Genomic DNA, 10,000 nt, shown 5'->3' on the forward strand with positions numbered 1-10,000 from the left:
CTCTAGTATTAATTCTTCAAACCCCAGGGAGCAGTACTTTGCCTGAATGAAAACATAGTTCCAAGTATGTATATACGGTTACACTTTACTTGACAGTAGTGACATAAGAGTGTCATGACACTGTCATGAATGTGTCATAAACAAGTCATAAACGTTTATGACATAACGCTCGATTTTTGTTATTACAAGTTAGGGTTACGATTTGGGTTAGGTTTAGGGTTAGAGTTAGGATTAGGGTTAGGGTTCATGTGTCGTGTCATGTGTTCATGACAGTGTCATGTCACTCTTACTGTATGTCGATACTGTCAAGTAAAGTGTTACTGTATATGCTTACAAAATGGCTGTGTCTCATTTGACATTGTGATTTGTATGCATTGTAACGCAAAAGCCTACCTGCCCCAGAGCGATCTTGAGAGAGTCGTCCATGCCTTCATCACTTCACAACTGGACTACTGTAATGCTCTCTACACTGGCATCGATCAATCCCAGCTCCGCTGCCTGCAGTTGGTTCAGAACTCAGCCGCCCGACTCCTCACCTGCACTAAAAAACGTGAACATATCACCCCAGTTCTGGCTTCACTCCACTGGCTCCCCATCCGCTACCGCATCAATTTCAAACTCCTCTTGTCTGTGTACAAATCTCTCCATGGTCTGGCCCCCACCTACTTGTCTGATCTTCTCCACCACCATTCCCCTTCCAGAGCTCTACGGTCAGCAGACCAACTGCGGCTGGAAGAATCCAGGGCCAGGCTGAAAACTAGGGGGGACAGAGCCTTTTCAGTGGCAGCCCCCAGACTCTGGAACTGCCTCCCCCTCCACATCCGTTCAGCTCAGTCTCTGAATGTTTTTAAGTCCCTTTTAAAGACCCACCTCTTTTCACTTGCCTTTGGCTAGTGTCTCCCTTTATGCCCCAGTGTTTAGTTTAAAAATGTTCTTTTTCTGCTTTTCTTAATTTATTTGAACTGTAGCCCTTTTTGTTTTTGTACTTTGGTGCGGCTAAGCCATCTGTAAATGCGCTTTATAAATAAATTTGACATTGACATTGACAAATAACAGCATGTAAATAGGACAATGTTGGAGTTCTTTTGTCACTATCGGGAGGTATAGGCTATTGGATTCAGCCACATCGAAGCCCTTGTGCTAAGCTAGGCTAGCGGTGGGTGCGTCAGACCGAGTTACTGCACGCACAGAGATGAGAAAGGTATGTATTGACTTTTCTGGAGCCGGGAAATACGGTGAATAAATGTTGTGATGTTCCTTTAATGTGTCTATACCCAAGGAGTGTGTACTTGTAGTCTTTCACACATGATTTGATTGACATATGGGTTCATCTGCCATAGACGTGAATGTGAATTGATTTATGACTGACCTTGATCTCGCAGCAACAGGATACATCATGATCTTGAAATATTTGAAACAATATAGAAAGAAATAAAATGTAAAAAAGAAAAGAATTCGATTCTTCATTTCTTCTTCTTCTTCTTTAGTTCTGAAATTCTCGTGGCTATCCCTGGATGAATTGCTACGCTGCACCGATATATTTTTGAAGGGCTTCTCAATAGATGTGTCTGCCTGTGAGGCTCTCTCTGACGCTGCCTCTTGAGGATCATGGACTTAGTAAGCTGATGATCTCACACCAGAGGAGAGAGAATGCATAAGAAATGAGAGAGAGAGAGAGAGAGAGAGGGAGTGAGGTTCACAACACTGTTTTATCAGAATAGTACTGATTAGCACACCATGATAGCATGCATAATTTGAAGAGAATATGTGCACTAAAATGTGTACAACATACTATATATGTTTTTCATGTTAAGAACATAGACAAATAGAAGTAGATGGCTTAAAGACTGAATATTAAGAGAGAAGAAAGAGATGAGAGAGAAACTGAGGAAAAGAGAGCATTGAGAGGGTCAACTTGAGTCAGTGTGACATGCTATGGGGGACGTGTTGAGGGATGTGACCAGTGATGCCAGGAACACGTTACTTAGTAACGCGTTAGTCTATTTTGACCACTTTTTTCGGTAACGAGTAATCTAACGCGCTACTATTTACAAACCAGTAATCAGATTAAAGTTACTTATCTAAATCACTGTGCGTTACTATTTTTGTCATTTTCCTTAGTAAAAAGATATTTTCTTTGCTTTCTTCTTGTCTCGGGGATTATAGGCTAACGTCATGTAGGCTATGCCAACCATTTCAGCATGAGGACAACTCACGTGTAAAACCACGCAGCGACACGAACGTAAACAACAATGGAGGGATGAGAGAGATGCACATTTTATCTATACAGTCATTATTTTGAGTTTGTGTCAGCTAAACATGACAACATTAAGGTATAGCCTACGTTGTACATTCTGTGCTGGCGACAAAGTGCTGTCTAGCTAGACATCCAAAGTCTCCCGAAGTTTTGGGAGTCTCCCACATATTGATATCCTGACGCCCGCAAATGACATAAAATCTCCCGGAACCTGCGAACAAGAGCACGCAAGTTATCGGGACTTCAAATCGCGTGTGCATCTAAGTTTAACGCGCACACAACGGAGAGGGAGAGAGAGAGGAGTGGTGCGTGTGTGCCTGCAAGCGCATCCAAGACAGAGAGCATCCTGGTCTGTTTTGCTAAATCAACCAATCAGTTTTCAGTGTAGATGGGCTTATATCTCTTTTCTCCCGAACTTAATTAATCAGTTCAGTTAGTGTATCTAGGAACAGGAGCATCATGGCAGAGTCAGTGCCCCTCAAAAAGGAACATTTAAGACCCATTTCACATCAGACTACACAAAAGTGTACCCAATTGTCTCATAAGAGTAAAACATAATGATAGTATTGCACACTGCACTAATTGTAACAGTGACTTTAGCATTGCTCACGGCGGGTTAAATGATTGCAAAAGACTTGTTGAGGTGAGTTTAACAAGTGTAATTTCATTTGCATATTACTAGGCCTATACATGGCTAGTAAACAAACATCTGCATTTCAGTATCTAAGTAGGTTAGGTTGGGATGTCTGCTATACATTGTTGGCATTACTGTTAAAATGCACTTCCAGTATAGTGAGTATTGGCAAAACCGGTTATCATTTTTATGTTGAGACAGTGGGGGTGTTGTCGGCAGCTGCTGAAAGTAACTAATAAAGTAATCTAACTTAGTTACTTTTAAAATCAAGTAATCAGTAAAGTAACTAAGTTACTTTTTAAAGGAGTAATCAGTAATCAGTAATCCGATTACTATTTCAAGGTAACTGTGGCAACACTGGATGTGACATGCTATAGGGGATGTGTTGAGGGGTGTGGTGACGTTATTAAAGGACCTGTCTCACATACAAGAAAGAGTTCAAGATCAGTTACTGCCATAGCTTTGGCTTGCGTTGATTAGGACATAATAGGACATAAAACCCTAATATGCCCTGTGTTCCTGTGTTACTGTGTTGCTGTGTGTGAGGACACATAAAACCCTAATATGCCCTGTGTTCCTGTGTTACTGTGTTGCTGTGTTCCTGTGTTTCTGTGTTCCTGTGTTCTTGTGTTCCTGTGTTACTGTGTTGCTGTGTGTGAGGACACATAAAACCCTAATATGCCCTGTGTTCCTGTGTTACTGTGTTGCTGTGTGTGCGGACACATAAAACCCTAAAATGCCCTGTGTTCCTGTGTTACTGTGTTGCTGTGTTGCTGTGTGTGCGGACACATAAAACCCTAATATGCCCTGTGTTCCTGTGTTACTGTGTTACTGTATTTCTGTGTGTGAGGACACATAAAACCCTAATATGCCCTGTGTTCCTGTGTTACTGTATTTCTGTGTGTGCGGACACATAAAACCCTAATATGCCCTGTGTTCCTGTGTTACTGTGTTGCTGTGTTGCTGTGTGTGCGGACACATAAAACCCTAATATGCCCTGTGTTCCTGTGTTGCTGTGTTGCTGTGTGTGAGGACACATAAAACCCTAATATGCCCTGTGTTCCTGTGTTACTGTGTTGCTGTGTTACTGTGTTGCTGTGTTGCTGTGTGTGAGGACACATATAAACTGCTCAGTGCTCTTCTCTTTCCTTTTTTTAAGCATTCCTCTCTTTTTCTCTTTTTTATAGTGAAGAGGGTTAATTGGCTGATTAGTGTCGCCTTTGCCTTCTAGGACCAATCGAGCCTATTTAGTCATCCTTGGAGACAGCACATGGCATCTGCTGCAAACTGGACGACTCCCGCTGACAGCGCAATGACATCATTTAGGCCTCGGGCAAATTATACTCCCTCAGGAGGAAACGATAGCAGAGCAGGTCAATAGTGATTAGAGATGGAGAGAGAGAGAGAGAGAGAGAGAGAGAGAGAGAGAGACTTAGATACCTGAGTCATCTTACCTGTTGACTAAGAACACCATGGAATCATTCTAGTATTCCATTTATAATTCTAGAATTCAAAAGCCTCTCTTCTGCAGTTTGTCTCATTTCCACACAATGACAGTACATTAAACAAGCTATAAGGATGGTTATGAAATTGTATAACCACAATTGTTCAGGCCTTCAGGTAAAACACACCAACATGCAGAAACCTTTCTTTGTATGCCCTGAAATGTAAAAAACAAAAACAAAAAACTGCAAAGACTTGACTCACCATCTGTGTCAACGTTTATCCTTATGCGGACGCTTGTTTTTGAGGGTAGAGGTGATTTTATTTACTCAGAAGCAGCGCATCAACTCTCTGTGTGGGGGATGACTAACGCAGAGCGTGTCCTCTTGAGCCATGCAGATGAAACAACAGCATAAGAACAGAGGAGAAATACAGCCCTGAATAAAGCACTGGTCTGCGCTGCTCTCTAAGCGCTCTCGGGAGCTGGAGCTGGAGAGAGGTATTCCTCTGTGCCCCTGCCTCTCTGGTCCTGGATATGCAACGCACACAAGGTGCCAAGAGGCTGCCACCACACAGAGCCGTGTGAAGAATGGGAGGATCGTCTACTCATTTTCATATTTTATTCATCCGCCTCTGGTGCTGCTGTCTTTCAGATGTGCTCTGACTGCAGCCATTTATTTAAGTTTTCACTTCAAAACAGCTCAGGCTGGAGCATGAATGGGCTCGATCTGATCCTGAATTGGAACTGATTTGGACTGTATAGTGGTCCTTATTGGTCCTACGTTATAGTGGTCCTGATTGGTCCTACTGTATAGTGGTCCTGATTGGTCCTATGGTATACTGGTCCTGATTGGTCCTACTGTATACTGGTCCTGATTGGTCCTGTATACTGGTCCTGATTGGTCCTACTGTATAGTGGTCCTGATTGGTCCTATGGTATACTGGTCCTGATTGGTCCTGGTTTAATCCCAACTGCTCTGCGTGCGCTGTTTCTATGAACATACATTATCTGGCGCGCCATAAATAGACCCAGATGTTCAAAATAAACATTCTCTTTTCCACTCTTTCTTTTTTCATAGACTCTGCCTGTGACTCAAGCAGTGTTCTGATGTTAATGGAGAACCCCCTTGGTCCCTGGGAGGCTCATTGCTCGTATTAAAATCCACGGCGCAGCCAGTCATGATCTCTGTGGAGGGGTCGCTATATAAATATTGATTTCTGTGCACACATCATCTCTCTCGTGTGGTCGGATGTCACAGAGAACACTCACAAAGGCCTTTATTTCAAACACGACGCCCACCGTTTCCTTGTGCTGCTTAACTGACATCAAGAAAAGGGGAGCCATTATAAATCGATCTTCAGCGCTGGTGTGCAGACCCTGTCTCTCATGGCTATGGTGCTTATCCAATAGAGAAATCCTTATAACCGTCAGCGGTGCATTATGGGTATTTAATGGTTCACTCAAAAACACAAAACACTAAAAGAACACTATTAACAATGAAAATGGTTGTGATGGTGAATGACCATTGCAGAGGCTGCCGTTTAATCACAGAGGTGATAGAAGCATGGGATGAAATGGCAACTACACACAGCAAATTGGTCAGTGTTCGTTTTGCTCTACTGGTGTTAAATTGAACATTACACCAAAATACATATAATCATCACTCATTAGTGTTAAAACAACACTTGCCATAGTGTTGTTGACATATTAACACTAGCCTAGTGTTTTATAATTTCAAAATCAACTCTATTGGAGTTTAATAATTAACTCTATCAGTGTTTCTTAATTGACTCTTTCAGAGTCTCTTGTACAACCCTCCTCACACAGTGGCTTTGGGGGAAACGGATTACCAGAGGGTCTGGGTACACGACAGGCTGCAGAGCAGGTAGTGGTTACGGGGTTGACGAACGAACACAGCTGACATCCTGACATTCTCATTTCTGTCATACTAAGATAAACCCAGAATGTGTAAAGTATCGAAAAGTAATTGTAAAGAAATATAAAGCTGAGGAATATTTTAGTTAGCCTGCCGAGATTGCACAAGTCATTGTGTAAACTGAATGGACGGAATTGGTGAAAACTGGATGGAAGAAGGGTTTCACAAATACGGTGGATAAAAGATCTCAGATCTGGACGTAACTGGTTAAGTTGATGAAAGAACACAACTGGCTTTTTTCTGTCTTAATACAACTTACTTCCGTCAAACCTGAAACGTGTAAAGTATATAAGCTCTAGTCAGATCTGGAGGTAGCTGGTCTATTCATCAGTGAAAACCAGAAAAGGACATGAAGATGTCCCTTGAGGCATATAGATATGGGATTACTCTAAAGCCCCCATTGATTGCCTGGATAAAGCCATGCACTCAGAAACAGATTACTGTGATTCTTTTAATCAAATGCGCACCTCTTCATAGGGGAAATGTATGACCACAATACACAGGGTCAGTGAGTGACTGTTGATACAAATATGGATACAATCATGGTTTGTGCATCACCATGATTGCATGACAAGATGCTAAAATTAGACTGGTGAATTCAGCAAGTTGAGAAGCTAAATAATTGGCAACTGAGGAATATTGCTATACTTTCTATGCTAATTAGTAATTAAAATGAGTGAGTTCTTTTTACTGAGTAACAAAATGATAAAACAACAAAATGAAAAAACAAAAAACAATGGAATTGTGAGCTATTACGTTTTATAGTGTTGAGCTAAGAATAAAATGTATGCCATTTTCTAAAGCCTATTATAAATCGTGATAATGTATTGTTACACCTTAGCGCATTAATGGTGTAAATTTGGCCTGTGATGATTTAGCCTAATCATGAGACGATTAGCAACCGGTGAGGCAGCCTGTAGAGACACGCTTTACACACGTGGTTTGTTCGGGAAATGCGCGAAGTTCTATGACAGCAGGATTGACAATTCACCGCAGGCTAATTTATTGATATTCATCTGTACAGTTTTAATAATACTTAACTAGAAGTTTTTATGTTTGCAAATGTTGTCTCTGAAGTGCATTGTACACGACTGTTATATTTAAATATGACCAGAAGAAGAACTGAATTGCAGCATGAGTAACCTAACGTTATGCTGGAAAGGGGTAGACCCCTTGGGTAGACCTACTCAAGAAACTGAAGAAAGAGGTAGGCTAAATATTTATTTTGACACCTCCTACATTTCCATGTTTCGTGTTTACTCTTTTCACAAATGCAAGCGAGTTCAAGAAACCCATTTCTGTTAAACATAATAACATGATTGAGTTATGAAGTCAGCGTCCTAAATGGATATATTTTCAGACCACATAATGATTTATGCATATTCTCTTTTTACTTGGTGTGAATCGGTAACAGGGCAATTCAGAGCAGTCACACATTGAGGCAAATTATCATCCTGAAATGCAGATCTCCTCCCCTCTCGATGCATTGCACTTGTGAACGACACCGCAAATGGTTATTCAAAGCGCCCATCACATACTATCCAGCATAGGGGCGGGATGCGCAGCTGCGAGTAATTCGACAGAACACAGAAACCGCAGCTGAGGATTGAGCAGCCAGAGTGCCGACTCCGCCCTCGCCTCGTGCAAGTCGCCTAAGTGGGGCGTGTCGCTGTGGGCGGGATCGAGTGCGGTGCTGATGCTGGCGCGTCTGTTTCAGGGGTGCAGGTAGAACGGCTGGGCTAGCACCGTTTGCATCAGCGACGGGTGAATTAAGGGGGGAAGCTGCATATTGACTGCTCCGGGAACTGGATAAAAAAATAACTGAAAAGCGCATCATCACATCCAGGAATTTCTTTTTACAGCCTTCACCTCAATTTCGACATTGCAAGACGGATTTCGGAAAACTAGTCAGGTAAGGATGCAATCAGATGTTAGAGGGAGTGTTTGACTCTCTGAATGCTTTCGATTGTTTTGTTTTGTGATTTGTTAAAATGTTACCAGTCGAGCCCGCTTGAGAATTCAGATGCCGTGGCTGCGTGACAAAAACATTGCAGCACGCTGTGTCATTTCGGGAACGTTTTGTGTGTGGCCCGGGTGTTCTAAGTCCTAAGGGCGGTCAGGTGTCGGTGTCACCATCCGTTGGAGGCTTTTCCAGGCAAAGAAATCAACTTGAGTAGGTCTGCGATCCCGAAAGCCTAAAATCGATGGTCTGCTTTGAGGGGACGCGGACATCGTTAGTGGTGCTGCTGCCGCTGTTGGATACTCGGCTGAGGAGCGGGGGAACAGACGGTCAGGAGCGCGCGGTTTGTCAGCGTGGGAATTACATATGGTGTGTGTGTGTGTGTGTTTGACAGAGATGCGAAGATCTGAGACTATCTTCAAGAGATGTTTTATACAAATAATCGACGAAAAAAACGACGAAAAAAAAAACTACACTAGAATATTTTTAAGCAATATGTTTTCCCTGTTCTGTTATCACTTCAGGGTTTTGTGGTGTGCGGTTTCCCAGATTCCACGGCATAGGCTGTAGACACTTTGACATCACAATTTAAATATTCCACCCATAACAAGAATCGTCAATAATGTGGAAATTTATCCTGTCGGTCGATATTCGCAATTCCAGGTTGGGATTGATTTACGTCTGCCTACGAGAGTCAAGCTAAGTGTCCTTTTCGGTTTCTCTGATCCATACGGAGCTTGACAGACGGCAAGTTTTAAAACCCGTTTCTTGAAAACACCCGCACGGAGCCTACCACTAAAATACCAATTATAAGTGGATGAGTTCTTTTATTTATGTTTTGCTACACGCAGTAAATAAATGCACACACAATGTGTAGATAGATTCCCAACAGCATTAGTGTTGCAATGAGGCAGAAGAGATTGCCAAGAATATATCAGCCTGGTGGTCGAACGGTTATTCCGAGAGGGATTTTGTGTCACATCGTCGGCAAAGTGTTCCGTTTACTCTTTCTTGCAGGCCTGCGTGGGATGGTGGCATTTTAGCATTAATAAGCTTCCCGCGGGCGTGAACTACTGTTAGAGGAGACGTGCTCTTCAGTTATACCGAAAGCATCGCCCATATCCTTTGTGAGCAGATATGATTAAACAAGTAGAGGCGCTCATATATTTGACCCTCATTTTCTTTGTACCCCACTTAAGTGTCAGTATTCTATGCATTGTTTTATTTTTGTGAGGAGTTTCGGCGTGGACAGCTCGTGCTTTTGCCACTATACATTAGCCCACTGGGGTGCGTAACGGGATCCTTCCACAGCCGCAAAATTAACCAGCAAACAGACTCCTGTTCTGTTCGCGACGGATGAAAATATTTCATTTGCTCTCTGCTACCATTAGAGCAGCTTACCCTGACGCCGTTTCCAAACACTCACGTTCAAAATGTGTCCTTATTATTGAAGCTGAAGTTCTACCGTTCATATGCAGAGGTTACCTCCCAGATATGCCAGAGCGAGCGCTGAAACGAAGCTGGTATGTAACCGACTATGTGAGTGCAGCTCATTGTCTCAACGCGGGCTCTCTTCAAAAATCCCATATTCAAAAATATTCTGCTCACTAGATAAGGGCGTAGGAGAGTGACTGTGTTTATTTATAGCGCAATATCACACGAGACATTTTTTTCCCTTCTGAAATATGTTCTGTCTTGCGTCAACAAGCCTCCCATGTGGTTGTCAAGTTTTCGTGGGATTTGTAACGCGTTAGTCCTCGCGTCGTGAG

General features: G+C 42.6%; 1 protein-coding gene across 1 annotated transcript in view; it reads left to right on the top strand.

The window, feature by feature from the left end:
• Positions 1-7,880: 7,880 nt before the first annotated feature.
• Positions 7,881-10,000, top strand: part of LOC125289324 (neurexin-2-like) — an 836,342-nt gene continuing 834,222 nt past the window's right edge. Inside the window, 1 exon segment of the mRNA XM_048236077.1 lies at positions 7,881-8,183. The gene's annotated coding sequence lies outside the window, so the exon portion shown is untranslated.

The sequence above is a fragment of the Alosa alosa genome, chromosome 24, assembly GCF_017589495.1.
Source record: "Alosa alosa isolate M-15738 ecotype Scorff River chromosome 24, AALO_Geno_1.1, whole genome shotgun sequence".
Classification (NCBI taxonomy): domain Eukaryota; kingdom Metazoa; phylum Chordata; class Actinopteri; order Clupeiformes; family Clupeidae; genus Alosa; species Alosa alosa.